Raw genomic sequence first — 18,950 nt, forward strand, 5'->3', positions numbered from 1 at the left:
GTTCATCTGAGCAAAGATGAAACTCGGAGGGAGTCTGGTTCAGGCTGTATGTTGAATGTTCAAACATTTCGCATCGAAAACGTTTCAGGAGCATCTCATTAACCCTGCAATGTGCGGCCGTATATTGTCATGAAGAAGGAATTGCTTGACAATTACGTTAACAGCGGTTGCATGAAATCCGGCGAAATCTCTCGGTAGGCAGCCATACTTGACGAGAGGCACTATTTTCTAGGCGTATTTAAGCACTCACTGTGTACTCAGAACTGAGAAGAGCGAAGTGCCGCTATCTATGTTCACACTAGAGACACTGCCCGACAGATCTATGCAAGGTTTCATCGGATTTTTGCTATCGGTCCCATCTCGCGACCGATCGGAACTTAATTTCCAAATAACTTTGGTACATATAAGGCGAAATGTATAAAGGAGAAAATTGTATCAGTGCAGTGCAGCGTATTAAAAATCGGTCACAGGGAAACAGTGTAAGAGGCCAAGAAACGTGAGTAACAAAATTAATAGTTTTTAAAAAGGAGAACTGTTTGTAATATTATTACACCGATTTGTAAATGAAACCACAATTGTTACAGCGATTACTAATGATGCTTTTAGACAAAACGAAACGAGTTTGGTCCAAATAACACTTTATACAGTAACAAAAGGCAGTATAACGCCCATATAACTTTCTAAAAGAATTTGTTGCTTACTTTTTGTTCAGTTATTCCTGTATAACATTAGATGAAGAACAGCACAGCTGCAAACGTTTGAGAAGTGCGTATTTACGCAGGGATTTTCCAGTCAGGTTAATAAGTCTTCTTGTAATGCACGTTGACACTTGTTTCATGAAAACAGTTGTAAGTAGAGGCGCATAATGCTATCTATTATTTCACATATTCAAATCTCACCTATCTTCGCACAACAGTGATATGCGAGAAGAGGCAACCTGCATCACCTCTATACCAACTATTACTAAGTAAGTTCCACATTTCACTAGGATTGTTTGGTCTGCATGGACACAACAGTAACGATATTTTTAGTAATAAAATATTCGTTGCTTCGAATCTTGTAAGAAGAATGTTGGGGGATTTTTAAACTTATAGAAAAGTTGTTAGCTTAGTCCCAGAATGAATGTGTTCCACTGTTACTTCAGGAAACAATTTTCTTCGCCGAAAAACACCAAGTGATGCAGTGTTTCGGATTCCACGATCAACAGTTCTACCGGACGTATCTCATTGGGTGCGCTCAAGGCCGTTTCTACCATTAGGAAAGACTAGGCGGTCGCCCAGAGCGACAAAATTTCAGAGGTGGTGAAGGACGGATAAAATTAATTTCAAATCAAACGTAGTTTGATGCTTCGGCATGTCTCCCATCTATAGATTTCTAAATTTAATGAAAAATTCGTTCGCAGCAGAAAATAGTTCGATGCCCATATCAGTCTATTTTCTCGTAATTATATAAAATAAGTAATTGGTTCCAAATTTTGTTGCACTTGTATATTCAGTTGAGCTCTAGTTCGAAAGGTGCAGCACATTCCTCCAATTTGTCATTTTGGGAAATTTCAAAAATTGAGGATAAAAAATAAGAAATTGAGGACATTTGTTATTCTCAATCAGTTTTAAAGGAATTGAAGACAGTTCCCAGAAAATGAGGATGTCTGGCCACTTTAGTTCGATCATTCATTAAAAGTACAAAAGGAGACCGGTATTGTTGTGCCGTTGACCGATGGCAGTAAAAAAAGAGCGGGTGTCATTTTTCATTACTCCCCTGGGGCGGAAAAACATGTAGAACTATTCTGGGTGCGCTAGTTTAGGTGTTTTAGAAATGGGAATTCACACCAGCACTTACATAAGCGTCAAGATGATGATGTTCAGAACTACGTTCGTACTGACTACACCTCCACTTAAATGTAAGAAAGGAGACAAGATAAAAAAAAAAATAAACTACAGCTCTATCAGCCTTTTGTTTGCTCTGCTATCACGACGTTCCTTTCTTCATTCTGTTTGTGACCGTTTCATTTTGGTGTATACATGCCAGGGATTTACTTGGCGTTGAAAGGAGTAATTTTCTACATTTATTAGGTTTAATCTCTTTTACATCCTCACTGCTGCAGCACCAATCTTTTGATTTAAGAACGAAACTTCAGTACTGAAAGATTATTGTGTGCGACTTTTGGGCATTTTGCTCTTTCTCCCACTGTCTTATTCGAAATTAAGTTCTTTTTATATACTCTCGGTTGCTCTCAAATCGATAATGGTTGACCCCAATAAGCCTTATCATGGACGCACAGTGCCAATCTTCAAGATGTGTTATAAAAGCAGCTTCCAACTGCTAACTTGACGTTATTCTTTAAAACATTTAACTGTTTCTTGCCATTGCAGGTTCCGTACGTTTTTTACATTATCAGATGGCTGCATTGCATTTACTGCATTTTAATAGCTGCTGAATGCTTCGAATGCCTTGGTACCCAAAGTGAAAATATGTCAGATTTATAAATTTGCTGAAAGGTAGTGAAAATCGAGGCTAAACTCAAGCTGCAATTACTTCTGAAGATGGCACCTCACAGCATTTAAACACTTAAAAAAAAAAAGTCATAGTTCAGCGTCAAGAGCGGACGATAAATTCTTCTTTATTACGGCTACTTTCACTCTTCAGATCATTAGTTATCATAGGTATTTGAAACAGTGTAATCGTATTTGCAAGATCTCTTTATTACTTGAAACTTCGTGGCAGATTAAAACTGTGTGCCGGACCGAGAGTAGATCTCGGGACCCTTCCCTTTCGCGGGCAAGTGCTCTACCATGTGAGCTACTCAAGCACAACTCACGGCCCCTCCTCACAGCTTCACTTCTGCCAGTACCTCGTCTCCTACCTTCCAAACTTTACAGAAGCTCTCCTGCGAACCTTACAGAACTAGCACTCCTGGAAGAAAGGATACTGCGGTGAAATGGCCTAGCCAAAGCCTGGGGGATGTTTCTAGATTGAGATTTTCACTCTGCAGCGGAGTGTACGCTGATATGGAACTTCCTGGTGGATTAAAACTGTGTGCCGGACCGAGACTCTAACTCGGGACCTTCACCTTTCGCGGGGAAATGCTCTACGATCTGAGCTACCCAAGCACGACTCACGACCCGTCCTCACAGCTTCAATTCTACCACTATCTCGTCTCCTACCCAAGATGGTAGAGTACTTGCCCGCGTAAGGCAAAGGTCCGAAGTTCGAGTCTCGCTCCGGCACACAGTTTTAATCTGCCACGAAGCTTCATATCAGCGTACACTCCCCTGCGGACGGAAAATCTCATATTGGATTACTTGTTTCGACAATATGAATTGCCACCTTCATATCCATAAACCAGGCAGAGTAACACATTACACAATGCTTAAAGCATTCTGTCACGTGGGGGTTATATAATATGCAAAAGGGAGCCGCGGCATTAAATGACATGCCGGGTGTGCTAACATAAAGTATGTACAGCTTTGAGTACGAATGGCATTCATTAAGACAACATGATGTCATTGTAATGCCTCGACTTCCTTACGCATATTATATACTCCTAGCGTGAGAGTGATGTAACTACCAGTGCCAGCTTTCATGGATCTGAAGAGGGCAATACATATTGCCGAAGCTAGAAACCCAGTAATTGTTTTCACATAGTGATCTTGGGCAAATTAATTTGTTTTCACAAGAAGACTACAGTACAAATTTATAGCTCTAGAATAGCTCTGAGCACTATGGGACTTAACTTCTGAGGTCATCAGTCCCCTAGAACTTAGAATTACTTGAACCTAACTAACCTAAGGGCATCACACACATCCATACCCGAGGCAGGATTCTAACCTGCGACCGTAGCGGTCGCACGGTTCCAGACTGTAGCGCCTAGAACCGCTCGGCCACCCCGGCCGGCCACAAATGTATAGATCGCCTCTTGCACTGAACGATCACGTCAGGCAGCCATAATATTTGAAACAGATTACATTGCGATAAAAAACTAGCATGAAATCCAACACAAATCACTGTTTTCAAGTAGTTAAATGTATTACATCGTCAGTAATAAAATATACCAAACACTGTCATTCTCCCTTCCATAACAGGTTTATTTTTTTAAAAAAGGAGAAGTCACATATTCCTACAGATGTTAATATTTGTCAAAATACTAACTGACATGTCCGAAAACCTGTTGAGATATGGTCCACCTTGTCCTCTTCTTCCCATCTGTCTGGCATGTGGAAGTATAGGCAGTACCGCATGTCATTACCAAGCGTCTGACACGCCCTTCGATCCCTCTTTGCAATAATCATTCCAAACACCCCTAGCTCAATTCGGACCGCATTACATACATTTGAAGAGCCGACGGAAAAAACGGGTAAGTCACGTTTTGTACATTTCCCAGGAGAGGAGATTTAATCTTTCAAGATTAGAAGAAAAGTATATAAAACACTTCAATCGGGTGTAAGTAGCATAATTATGATTCCAAATTTAATGGTTGTAGAGGATGTACATTACAAAAAAAGACAATTGAAATCGTATAATAAAAAAGACAGTAAACACAAAAGAAGAAAATCTTTATCGCAAAAAGCACGTGGTAAGTCCACCACTTATTGGTAAGCTTTCGTCGCTTCATTGTGTTGTTTAGCACTGGAAGTCACTTTTTGTTAGTCATGAGTTTTGGATCGTAATGTGGTAGCCTTGAATAGATATTTCTTGCGCCTTGACCAAAAAGCTGTTTAAGTTCTTGAACGTATGAAAATATACTCACAGAATTAGTTATTTGCGAGACAATCGTGTTTTATCTTTCAAAAACATTCATAACACAAAGCACTTACCATTATACGCTCGTTGAGGTCGTAAGAATTTGTCAGGACCATACGGTTGATACACAGAACGTTCCAAACGCATTGCTGTTCCTGTATTTGAACAGCTTATCTTCCTTCACAGCCGGAGCTTCTCTGAGCAGCCGTATCTTGAAGGACCACTTCGGTTTGTAACATGTTTTTAAAAGGGTCGTTCAACCTCGTATGCTCTATTGTTGGACAGCAATGTTTTTGTAGGACCTTGGATTCACTCTAATAGTTTCAGAAGTGCTAATCCCGGTCTTTTGGCAAGCTCTCCAATAACTTTCTTATCGAGAGTGTCCTCTTATTGGAAATACTATTTTGACACTATCTACTCTCTCAATGATATACACGAGATGGTGACGGTATATGAATATTGCATAGCTTTTATTCTGTCCTGAGCACGAATCATTGAATATTACAAGAACCCTTACTTTTGGACCATGGATTTAATTCACATATTGTGCAAAAAAAGCTAATTACTTAATTCGCTCCTTTATTCCCAAAATCTTTAGTAAACGATAATTGTGCACCTGATGATGGCAACCTGGTCGATTGCCGAAATATTGTGTCCTATGCACACCCATACCACGCTGTTCACCCGAGATTTATTTCGTCATAAAATACGCCTGGAGAAACTGAAGAATCTCAGAGTCATACTGGTTGACAACAATGTCCAACCACTTGTTGCAAGCCGAATGAAGGAAACCTTGAACGGAATTCGATTCACTGGTCATCGTCCATTCCGATTAGCATTTGTTTCGGTCCGTGCACCAAGGTACTTCTACATAACATTTCACGTCATTCGTCGGGCCCGGTAGCTGATGGCCAGCGTGACGGATGGCCATCCTACGAGCCCGCGCTCGATTCCCGGTAGGTCGGGGATTTTCTACGCTCAGGGACTGGGTGTTGTGTTGTGTTCATCACCATATAATCCCCATCCAGCGCGCAGGTCGCCCAATGTGGCGTCGAATGTAGTAAGACCTGCACCAAGGCGGCCGGACCTACGCCGCAAGGGCCTCCCGGCCAATGACGCCAAACGCACATTTCCATTTCCACATCTTTTAATGATCTCGAAAGCTGGCTCCGTGAGAGGACCACCTCAGAATAAGCAGATTATTTTTTTTAAATCGTGGAATCCATTTGTTACCCGAGAAACGGGAAAAAGTTGTAACTTCCGAAGTCCATTACTTACAGTAAATTATACCATTCTATTGAAAGTTACATGTGTTTTCTGTCGAATAAACAGCGAATATTAATTCAAAGTACCCAACGTTTATTATCAACTCTTAGTGATGAACTGTGACATTTTTTTAAACTGGAATAGTGTGTGAATGTTCAAGTGGTTCAAATGGCTCTGAACACTATGGGACTTAACTTCTGAGGTCATCAGTCCCCTAGAACTTAGAACTAGTTAAACCTAACTAACCTAAGGACGTCACACACATCCATGCCCGAGGCAGGATTCGAACCTGCAACCGTAGCGGTCGCGCGGCTCCAGACAGTAGCGCCTAGAACCGCTCGGTCACCCCAGCCGGCTGTGTGAATGTGTCCTGAAACTTCCTGGCAGATTAAAACTGTGTGCCGGACCGAGACTCGAACTCGGGACCTTTGCCTTTCGCGGGCAAGTGCTCTACCAACTGAGCTACCCAAGCACGACTCACGCCCGGTCCTCACAGCTTTACTTCAGCCAGTACCTAGTCTCCCACCTTCCAAACTTTACAGAAGCCCTCCTGCGAACCTGAATGTGTCCTGGTTACTTTGAATGCATGTTTTTTTTCCGTGTAGCACGAAATAATGGACTGGATAAATGTAGCAACATCACTGTGCCTCACGTTTTTTTAATGACAATCACGAATGCAAGGATTAAGAAGTGTGGCCACCATTTGCGCTTACAGTTTTTACTCTGTGCATTCCTGACGTGATAGAAAAACAGACAACATCGTGATACTGGTGTGTTTACTCAATACTCTGTTTCGTGCTACACGGAAAAAAAATGAAAGCCTTGTCGAGTAACACCGGTAGAGGCTACTGCGTTGTTTACGAAACGTGTGAAGCGGGTCGGCGGCGGGGTTTCTCCGTGCGCGGAGATAGCGTGCCAGGCGATGTGTCGCAGGACGCGCTATCAGCCTCGCCTGGGAAACCCGGCCGCGTGGCGGAAGGCCTCTGATAAGGCCGGCCACAATGCTGCCTGCTGTCTGCTCGCTATCTGCCGGCCGGTGTGGCCGCGCGGTTAAAGGCGCTACAGTCTGGAACCGCGCGACCGCTACGGTCGCAGGTTCGAATCCTGCCTCGGGCATAGGTGTGTGTGATGTCCTTAGGTTCGTTAAGTTTAAGTAGTTCTAAGTTCTAGGGGACTGATGACCTCAGATGTTAAGTCCCATAGTGCTCAGAGCCATTTTTTTTTTTTTTTTTTTTTTTTTTTTGCTCGCTATTTGGCCGGACACGCGGCCGACATGATGGGGCGCTTTCTGCACCCAAACCCGATAGCTCATCTCTTGACAAGACACGATAGGGCCTCGCCGTCTTCATCACACTCGTGTTCACAAGATGAGAATTAATGCATTAAATTCGGTATTCTCAGCACACTCTTGACACTGTGGGTCTCGGAATACAGAATTCCCTAACGATTACCGTAATTAAATGTCCCATGCGTCTAGCTCGAACTATCATCTCGCGTTGAAAGACCTAATTCCCGTAGTGCGGCCATAATCACGTTTGAAACCTTTTAATACGGATCACCTGAGATAAAAACACCTCCGTCAATGCGCTGGCCTTTTATACCTTGTGTACGGGATTCTATCGCTATCCTCTATATGCACATCGCTATCCCGTGACTTCCGCCACATCGATGTATAACTACGAAAAAGTGCAAAAAATGAGCATTCTTGTTTCTTCCTTTGAACTCTTCAACTGACATTAATTAAAGCCCAGGACCATAGTTCTAGCCTGTGGCATTAAATTTTGTTGCTCAAAGAAGCAAAGGACTTAAGCTATGAAAACAAAACTGCTGCAACATCGTTATCAATTGAATGGCCAAAACCCACGGGAAGATTCGGCCTACTTAAGGATGTGTCGTGTGTGACACTCGAATGTTGTGACTAGATGTAACGTATAGCGCGAGTATTGTCACTACATCTGGGCGGTCTGTTACACACGATCGTCCATCGATCATGGCGGCATGTCGCGTGTTAACGGACTTTGAACGTGAATAAGCTGCAAGAAGTGTGGCCAGATCTTATCGGAGTTACACAAGATCGGATTTCCCACGTCAACAGTGTCTAGGGTGAATCTTCACTATCACAGAGATAATATTTTCACACGCGTAAGCCGCCACACGGGTTGGCCGTAATTGTGTGACGAGCCGGCATCACGTACTCTGAGCAGGGTCATGCGGGGAGATTGACTGTTTACTGCGAGTCTTATCAGTATCGCTCCTGAGCCAATACAGCACTTCGTACAGTCCATACCTCGACTGTAGGTCTGTGGGCTCACGCATCAACGACTCGCTAGTAACATCACTTCCTGTGCCAGACATGTTTGGTCACTAAGCGGCCACAGTAAATTCAGATTACGCTTATCCATTAACGGTGTTCTATATAGAACCAATGACTGTGTATTGAATATAAATACAGAAAACTGCAACCAGTCACTTGTTTTAAATACTCAGGCCCATCTTCAGATCGGAGCACGTCGAAGAGAAAGGGAAGGTTGATCAGAATTTAACATCCCTTCGATAGCGCAGTAATTAGAGACGGACAGGGTCCACATCGAAGTTATGTAAACATGTAACTTCCATGTGTCCCATCTGCAGATGAACATTTTAAACAGTTTTCGACTCTTTCAATAAATGAATTTTTTTTTTCTTAAAGTGACTGGTTGGGGTTTTATGCAGTTCAGTACACAGTCACAGGTTCTACAAACACAAGCACAAAAATTTACTTAATGCAAAAAGGAAACACATAAATAGAAAGACAGAATTAGAAAAGGATCACAGAAATAAACGCTCAGACTAGGTAGTGTAGGATACTTAAATAGAAGAAGCGAACTTTGAATTCAAAAATTTAATATATGAAACATTTCCAAAATTACTTACAAATAGAAACTGATGACATTAAATCATTACAATACCGTCTTCAACAAATTATTCTAGATGCTGTAGCCACTGAAACGTTTAAGTATTATTTATAATAATGAAATACAATATAGTCATAAGAGATAAAGAAGCGAGAATACTCTGGAATACAATTAGTTTTTTTGTATTAATCCGTAACTAATAGAGACAATAGTGACTCGCTTTCACTGGGTTCAGATCTGTTCTGCAAAAACGTTGTGTGTTAGCACTAATCGTGTCGATACGATGTACAATTGTGAAACGGAACTTGAAACAATATATCAGTGTTATTAAAAATTGTGTTTTATCCGATATACTCCAGAAAGTGAATTCGCCGTGTGGTAGGCATTGATTCCAGAGCCCATGAGTTTTTGTAAAGCTTGATAAATCAGCTAAAGAAATTCAAAGCCTTATTTTCAGAGATAGTTAAACAGACTGAAATTAACTGATAAAGAAGAGATAGTTAAACAGACTGAAATTAACTGATAAAGAATTTGGACAGCAAACAGCATTGAAGTGATAATGCTTGATTTTTTTCTGAAATTTTAACTTAGCGAACATTTCGCTTAGTGATAGCGTATTGTTCAATAATCAACCAGTATTATCTATCAGCCTAGCATCTCTGATCTCTGTAAAAAACATAATTTTTGCTACACAAAAGTAATTTTAAAATATAACTAAAGGACATTCAAGTTTGCCAGGCCCAAGACTATAAAACCACACAATGAAAGACATTTGCTATCTGTGATTAATTTCTATCAGAGACATAAATCAACGACACCTAGTTCAGAATAAAGGTAAACTGTATTTAACCTGGATTCTGGATAGTTTTGTCTTCTTCCATGTCTCTGAAATACGTCGATGTGTGCTTCATAATGAAATCTACTGCTGGAAGTTAACAAGAAAGAAGTCACATAAGCACATAGAACTTTTAATATAACCGTAAATAAAAAAGAACAGCCAGGAAAACACCAGATTAAACACAATGCGGAAGCAGCCTGCTGCAGTCCCTTACTGGACGCCAACACCAGCCCCTGAGATCAGTTTTACACAACAGTTGACAACAGTATCGACAGGCATTTCTAAAACAAACACAAAATGAAACAATTACCGCACATGAAACATTTCAGTAAACCACTGAATTGATATAAAACGCCCTTCAAAAGAAAACCCAGTTGGGACTCTATTTGACTTTTAACAAATGGACAGATAATTAACATCACTTAAATTACCCAGCAGACTAGCACGAGACTAAAAAATCTATAAAACAATATTTAAAATTAATGGCTCAGATCTAAAATTTCAAATAGCTACTCTAACTGTTAGTCGCACTGATCTCAGTTTACAAGTAGACACAGTTGTGAATTAAATGAGCCAGACTATGCTTTTAATTCATAACTGAAAAATAAAGTTTTACTTGGCTTCCCACTGCTACTTTATAATTTCAGAAAGACAACATTTTTTTTTTTTCGGGACCAGTGACGCTGCACAAGCAGCTCAACGAGGTTCCGTAACATTACACGTCAGCACATTCCTAACAGCTGATTATAATTAAAGCGTTAACGGGGAGCGCCATTTTCAACCATTTATCTCTCGGCGAGGGCAATAAATCTGTTACGTGTAAATGGGTCGATGCTCACCATTTGAAAATGAAACGTTGCAGAGCCTCCACAAATAGATTGCTTGAGCCAGGTATCCATGCACTGTTAGTGTTCGACAACCGTGAAGATAGGATTTGGCAGACACCTCCATTTATCCAAATTCAATCCACCAAACACCGTTTACTTCGGGCTGTGAACACCACCGCACGCTGCGGACATAAAGGCCAGCCCCAGCTTACGTTCGACGCGACATGGACATGCAGCACACCGTGTCCCAGTAATGACTGCAAGGCGCCATTGGAGTAAGGCATTAGTCAGTTTGTTTTGCCATTGACATGCACTGAATATCCCCTCTGATGATGCAAGTCCCCAGCTACTGCCCAATTGCGCGTAGAGGAATTGTTAAAAAAATGGTTCAGATGGCTCTGAGCACTATGGGACTTAACATCGGAACTAGAACTACTTTAACCTAACTAACCTAAGGACATCACACACATCCATGCCCGAGGCAGGATTGGAACCTGCGACCGTAGCAGTCGCGCGGTTCCGAACTGAAGCAGAAGAATTGTCTGGACGCAAGCTGAAGGAAAGATTTGGCCCTAACACGTGGACTGTAGTTGTGTGCCTTGACTAAACATTAATAATATGTCTACAGCAGCATCTGACAATCTGTTTTTCCCATAAAAAGTCTTTTCATTCCTCAGTTTCTGGCCTTTCATGCTAGCCTTGAACCACCGAATGCTTGATACCATCCTTTCCTAAAAGTGGCCAACACACTCCCATTTGCAGATGTCCACATTGTTCCCATAGAACCTCAGTTCCTCAGTTTCTTTGAATGCCTTTGAGTCACCATCACCAAGATGATTTATGTACATAACATTGTAGCATTTTACTGAACTTTGATAAATATTTCTTACTTTGCAAACTTACATACCATCACTTTAATCATAATAATTTGCTATGTAGTCTTCTTCATGTTTATTTTTCATTTTATCCTTGCATTTGCAATCCTGGAAAAGTATTACCACATCAGCCACCTTGCCAGTGTTCACACTTGGACTGTCGTAACGCCATTCAGAGATGTGTGGACACTCTTCTGCCAGCTCCCATCAAAAGCTGTGGACAATTCCGTGTTATTATATTCTCAACAGCAACTTCCTCAACAGCATCTTTCATATTTTCCTGTGCTACACCTTCAACAACAGAGGCTACTGCAATGGTGAGTTTATCAAATTTTGCAGATGGAGCAGGGATGTTCATCACACTACATAACAAACCTACCCTTATCTGTAGGCCGTAATCCATAAACCAGACTAATGTTTATATCACACAGTTTACTTGCATCTGCAGCAACGTATGAGGAACTGAAAAAAAATGACACTGCGTCTACAATAAATGCACATCGACTCTAATTCACAAGCAAGTCCTACATTCTTTTCACTGAAACGTTTTCCATACTGTCTGCAGCACACATAGTTATCCAAAACACCTGGTAATAAAGACACACTTATTTTGTAGCCCTACCATGTAGCCACTGTACAGCTGTGATCACGAAAATGTTCGGTCGCAAGAAGACGGGCTCCAGGCGGCGGCATGGCACTATCGAGAGGGAAGACCATCGTGCTCGGCGAACTGCTCTGGAGCACTGTATTGCATCTGTAACAGCAAATTGAGCAGCAGTTGGCAAAACAGTAACGCAACGCACTGTTACAAGCAGGTTACTTCAAGGACAGCTCCGAGGCAGACGCCCTATAGCTTACACTCCACTGGCCCCAAACCACCGCCATTTGAGAGAGCTCATTGAAGGACGACCCCGTAGGTCTGTTGTGTTTTCTGTAGAAAACTGGTTCTGCCTCTGTGCCGGTGATGGCCGTGTGTTTGTTAGAAGGAGACCAGACGAGAGCCTGTAACCAACCAGCCTCTGTGCTGGACACACTGGACTGAGTTATGGTCCGGGGTGCGATTTCCTGTAACATTAGGAGCACTCCCGTGGTTATCCCACACACCTTGACCGCAAATTTGTACATCAATCTGGTGATTCGTCCTGTCGAGCTGCCATTCATGAATAGCTTCCCAGAGGATGTTTTCCAACAGGATAACGCTCGGCCGCATACCGCTGTTGTAACCTCTGCTCCTTGAGGAGCGTTTGTGTATGTAATTCATAAATTTTTCGTGCAAACTGGCTGAACTGTGATGATATCTGTCGATTAATTCGTGCCTCCCGATAACTTGCCTGGCGTGCTCTGCTTAAATCATTTAAGGTATACTGGACTACGTAGCATTGTTCTTTGAATTTTAATGATACCTCTACGCAGTGGCCCGTAAACAAAATCACCATTACGCCAGGATAGTGGCCCTACTATAAATACTTACTGTAACTGGTGCGAATACTGGACAGGTCGCTGGAATCTATATACATCAGAACCTTGCTAATCCAACCTCAGATTGTTCGACGCTCCACTTAGTCCCATCCTCCCTTTTTTTTTTTATTGACTTCCCAATGACTCATCGCCGGTGATATGGATCAGTAGAAAGTTGAACACTGAGAGGTGCCGTAGTTCGAACATTAATATGACATCGCTGCCTGCATATTATCGTAACCAAAAGTCAACATGGACTATATACAGCGTCTTTACAAAACACCTAAAAAATCTCCCTAAACGTGTCGCATTTATACTCGACAATGCGACATCTCATACATCTGAAGATGAACTACAAAACGTGAAATAAAAGCTTCGTTTCTTCCAGCCAACGTAACACGTCCAAACCAAATCATGGACCAGGGAGTCATTGAATGGCTGAAGAGGCGATATCGTCGAGAAATTTTGGATGTTTTAGAGAGGACACAAGAAGGGAGCAGCTTCTTTCAAACGGTGAAATCAATAAGTGTAAAAGATTTAATTCATTCAGTTTCCCAAGCTTGGGAAGAAATGCCGTCATCAACGCTTGAAAAATCTTGGCAAAAACTGTAGCCAAACAGGAGTGAAAAATAAAGATGCGACGAGAAAAAAAGCGAGTGAAGAGAATCAAGATGAAACAGCTCATCCAACAAGTGATGAAAGTCAAGATGTAGACACTCCAGCGATTTTGATGCATTTGCTAACTTTACAACCGTACGTTGAGATCAGAGACGTGAGGTTATAAAGGCAGAGGTGACGTTCACAGCACACCGGAAAAAGAATTAAGTGACGGCTAAATCATTGACGTTGTATCTCTAAGAACCCGTGAGAATGGGAAAGATGACGACAACGAAGACGGTGGACGTACGGCTCGAATATCACATAAAGATTCACTCACTCACTGGTCATACCGGACTCGAGAGTCTACAGCCGCAGCAACGTATTTTCGCCATCTGTCCCTGTCTTGGGCTATTTCCTTCCATTCACCTTCAATACCCAGGCTCCTCAAATCAGCCTTCACATTGTCCTCCCATCTACGCCCCGGTCTCCCCACAGGACGTTTTCCCTCTAAGTGCCCTACTGGCCTCATCCACTCGAGCTACGTGACCCGCCCATCGCAGCCTACGCGATTTAATAACACTGATTATGTTAGGATTTGAATACGTGAACCTCTTCGTTATGCAGTTTTCGCTACTCTCCGCTAATGTCATCCCGATTTGCTCCGAAAATTTTCCTGAAAATTTTGTTTTCAAATACTCGAAACGGCTTTTGATTTTGCACAGTGAGAGACCAAGTCTCACACCCATGCGGCATAACTGGTAGAATAATAGTTTTGTATATTCCAATCTTTAAATTCCTAGACAATATCCGTGATGAAAGTAATCTATTCAGTGAGAAGTAGCACGCATTTCCCGTCCGTAATCTCTTCTTCAGTTCGGGTCCAATCTCATTTCTCGAAGTGATGTCCACGCCTAGATATTTTTCAAACTGCATGTCTCCAACTCTAAACATTTCCTGATCTACTGCATTCTAGTAGTAACCAGGTATTTTGTTTTGTCTTCACTTATCCTTAGACCTACATCTTCACTAGCCTTGATTAACGCATTCGCATTTGCTGTTACAGATTCTTTCCTATCGCTAATGATGTTTAGATCATCTGCATATCCCAATATCTTAATATTTCCATTTAACTCCACACCCTCTGAATTATCTGCGGCCATTCGTACAATATATTCTTGGACTAAATTAAATTAATCTATGTAGTCCTTCAATACATCCAACAAAGCTCTGCGTCTATCCCAATAGGCATTTTCTGGTCTAGGTATTGGCGGAACATCGCGACAAAATCAGGTTGCCGAGCAAAAGCCCATTACAGATTCTTTCGTCCTGCTTAAGAACAGAACATGTTTTACTATGTGATTTCCAATTTTATAAACAGTTAAGTGCAAATCAGTTGTGCGTCAATGCAGTACTGTACAGTTGTTAAACTTTTTCTCACAACCGGCCTCTGTGGCCGAGCGGTTCTAGGCGCTTCAGTCTGGAACCGCTCGACCGCTACGGTTGCAGGTTCGAATCCTGCCTTGGGCATCTTTTTCTCACAGCCGGCCGGGGTGGCCGAGCGGTTCTAGGCGCTTCAGTCTGGAACGGCTCGACCGCTTCGGTTACACGTTCGAATCCTGCCTTGGGCATGGATGTATGTAATGTCCTTAGGTTAGTTACGTTTAAGTAGTTCTAAGTTCTAGGGGACTGATGACCTCAGCTGATAAGTCCCATAATGCTCAGAGCCATTTGAACATTTTTTTCCTCACAATAACAATACCTTATCGTAAAATACAGTGTGTCGTCGTTATCTTTCGCTTTGTTACTGTTTTCACGTGGACAGACAGTATTTCCAGTAGAAAATTAAAGTTTTATTGTACTATATTGTAATGTTACGGGTAAATAAAAGTGTTCTTATGATAACCCGACCCTTTTCGCGTTGTGACCATGTTGCCGACCCCGCAGGGGGACGGACTAGCAAGGTACTGCTGTACAGTAAACTTTCTTTCGTAGTTTTATTTTGTACATCATCTGGTTGTCTTGTTGCGAAGTATGTTATGAAACATTAGTAAAACTACCCTTGTCGTCAATACTCTTGTTGTGCCAACCGAGTTCGTCTCACGGCTCGACAGAAGACTTTAGCCACTCAATATTTTTTCTGTCCTCACGTTCTACTAGCTGCGCTAATTGCCCTGCCCAGTGGCATAGTTACATCGTGTTGATATGGGTATCAGGCACCATTGATCACTAGTCTTGACTTCAAGATAGGAGGGTACTTATGATCAACAAGGGCAACCTCAAATTTTTCACTACTCTTAACCTCAACATAAGAAGACATTTATGATCAACACAAGTGACACAAATTTTTTTACAAATTACTTCAGCGAGCAACTACTAATATTTAGCGCTGTGCAGTAGCTAATGAAAGACCCATGGCATAGACTGAAAGTATTTTAGGAAACGTGCTGGATAAGTTTGTGTTGAGGAAGACGTTGAGGGATGTGAAATAATCCACTATGGCTAAATAACAACGTTTGTTACTTCGAAATTTGTGAGAGAGTTGCATAGCACATTCAAATGATACTAGATCGCACAATAATTATTTCTCACAACTTTACGCTTTTCAGCACGTTCAGTGCCATCAGAGTATCAACTTGGAGAAAATAAGAGACAACCACACAATGAAGAGAACATCGTATTTGACTTCTGAACAGAATGATCGCGGCCCTCTACCTAGTTTTTCTGTGTTACGTAACTGAAACTGAATCTTACGCAGAAGATCTAGTCTTGCAAAATGGCATGAATCCTTTTGAAACATCTTATAATTTGCGGTCGTTTAGTGATCCGCGCCAGTCGAATCCTACCTTTTTCTCTGACTGTCTGTTTTTATATTTGCAATACTCCTGCTTTCGACATTCGTTAATAATATGCATAATTTGAACAACGTAATTCGCATGTGGTATGGTAAATACAAGAAAGTTTGAGTTATTGGAAAATATACGACATAACAGAATTTCCTCTTTTGAAATCCATGTTCATGGTTACATATCATGTGTTATACGTTATGTGTAAGTAGAACCACTGGGAAATCGGAGGTCGTACTTACAGTTCTTAGTCGTATGGGAAGCAGATCTTTCTCCTTTACATATCAACTCTCAGTACGTTCTTGTAATCCCCATACGTTTAATTTACATAACTCGAATGACAAATAACACAGCTAATTACGTTGTTGGCACTGTGAGACATGAGCACTTACTGAAGGTGCCAAGATAAACTTATGATACGTTTTCCACAGCAAAACTTTGCTGCTTTTTTTCTCACTAGAACAGGTTTGGAATCAACCAAAAAAATATTTGTTACGAAGTGAAAACATCATTCAGACTCATAGTGTAGAATATCAAAATCATTGTCACGTTATTAATCTGAAATTGTAAACTTGGGTTTCGTTAAAGCAAAATTATTCATTTTACAACAAGATCACAATCTTTAATGAAGCTGTGAATGCGTGTGGTCATAAAATATTTCGTTTTCCTGCAGCAAGTGAAAGAGATTTATCTTAAATACGTAATAAACCTCAGAGAATTGCTTGAAACGTAACCTTCGCTTTCCCAAAACATTTATATGTTCTTGCGTTAATAATTAAGTAAGTCAATGGAGTATTCACTCATGTGTTCGGCAAATTAACCCATTAACTTTTCAGTTTAAGCGCAAAACATCTGTTATTGAGTGGGCAGTATTCCGAGATATGACTGGCACGAAATGGATGTGCATAACTTGGAAATGAAGAAGCAGATTTCTGCGAGTTCTTTTAGCTGGCCTACATTTACATCTAAATCTGCATACATACTCTGCAAACCACCGTATGGTGCGTGGCGGAGGGTACCTTGTACCACTACTAATCTTCCCTTTCTTGTTCCATTCGCAAATAGAGCGAAAGAAAAACGACTTTCGATATGGCTCGGCACGAGCCTTAATTTCTCTTATCTTCGTGGTCTTTACGCGTTATTTGGTTGAAGATAAAATTTGCCTTCAATGGAACGTTGCATAAAATAAAAAGGGCTCAGGGTATAAAATTCAGAAGTATTTCAAGGTAGAAGCTGTCAAGAGAACGTCTTGAAATCCCGGGAAGAAAGAAAAAAGTTGTGAAGAAAAAATAGAATACTGAATTCGAAGGAGAGTAAATCATAAGGAACTGGAATTCTCAAGCGATCCCAAGTAGAATACAACACAAGGGAAAAAATATACTAGTTAATATTGACTGACATTATGAACATCACTGCGCGGAATATTTCCCAGCAAGGTGGTGCACGGAAAGTACCACATATTCCGCACACTTGCATGATACTTCTTTAGGATATAGTATTAAATGAGCGTCATACATGTCTTTGTCGGTTTTTCTAAATAGCACACGTAAAAAAAAAAAAGAGAAAGTGTAGACAACGCGTCATCCTGAAAATATGTGAAAGGGCAGCTGAAAGGTTGTTCGAATATGGGCTGCCTTTGAAAGCCGGTATTTTCAGCGCTGCAGTAAAAGCAGAAGGGCCTAGCTTTTAGTATCTATAAACCGTATGGAAGCTTCAGACTGCAAGCAAACGCGGAAAAGTATGGTTCATCCGTCGAAAAGATGAGTATGTTAGCGGGAACATAGCGTTGTGCCGCACGTGTTGGACAATAAAACGGAACGCATGTCATAGCGACCACGTGCGCAGCGGAAGAGACGCTTCAGCAGCAACATTCTCCCCCGTTATCACTTTATTCCGTCCGCGCTGACGCACGACGTGATAAGAGTGAATCTGCCAACTCTCGAAATTTGCACACTCCGAAAAATACAGCGTCCAATTGTGATATAAAAAGGAATTATTGTGCTTATCAGCAAGAGATTTTTGAAATTGGCGAATCAGATAGGTATGTCGCGTTGGCTCATCCGCTTAAGCTCTACAAACCACCTCGCCTCCGTGGCGCAATCGGCTAGCGCGTTCGGCTGTTAACCGAAAGGTTGGTGGTTCGAGCCCACCCGGGGGCGATACATTTTTCATGCGTACACTTGTCGAGATTCTATTTAAGCAGTCGAATACATAAAGAAAATTTGTGATTCCCTACGACGATTGAGACTGTAAGATGAAAAAAGTAACAGAGGAAAATTTAAAATATGAATTCGGGTTTATAAACATTTCCTCTTCTGCAAGACACAATATATTTCCTTTTCTGTTTACCCAATCACGTATCATCTTCTTTGGGTTTCGTTTATTTCCGTAAAAATATCGAAGTTCACGGTCATTTTTCTGTTTTAGGCCTAAAATCTGTATCAGTGTATTTTATTTATTTTGAGAGAAAATGTGGTTTCAGATGAGCAGTCGACACAACGAAATGTGCATGTTATAATTTCTTGGCGTAAAACAGAAAAACAACCATGAAGTTTGTATAATGATATCTCAGAAATAAATCGAGATCCACATAGCTGTCGAAACACGTT

General features: G+C 41.3%; 1 non-coding gene across 1 annotated transcript; it reads left to right on the plus strand.

The window, feature by feature from the left end:
- Positions 1-18,426: 18,426 nt before the first annotated feature.
- Positions 18,427-18,500, plus strand: Trnan-guu (transfer RNA asparagine (anticodon GUU)). Its single transcript has one exon. It is a non-coding gene; the product is annotated as a tRNA-Asn (tRNA).
- The last annotated feature ends 450 nt before the right edge of the window (positions 18,501-18,950 follow it).

This window comes from Schistocerca serialis, chromosome 8 (genome assembly GCF_023864345.2).
Source record: "Schistocerca serialis cubense isolate TAMUIC-IGC-003099 chromosome 8, iqSchSeri2.2, whole genome shotgun sequence".
Lineage (NCBI taxonomy): Eukaryota > Metazoa > Arthropoda > Insecta > Orthoptera > Acrididae > Schistocerca > Schistocerca serialis.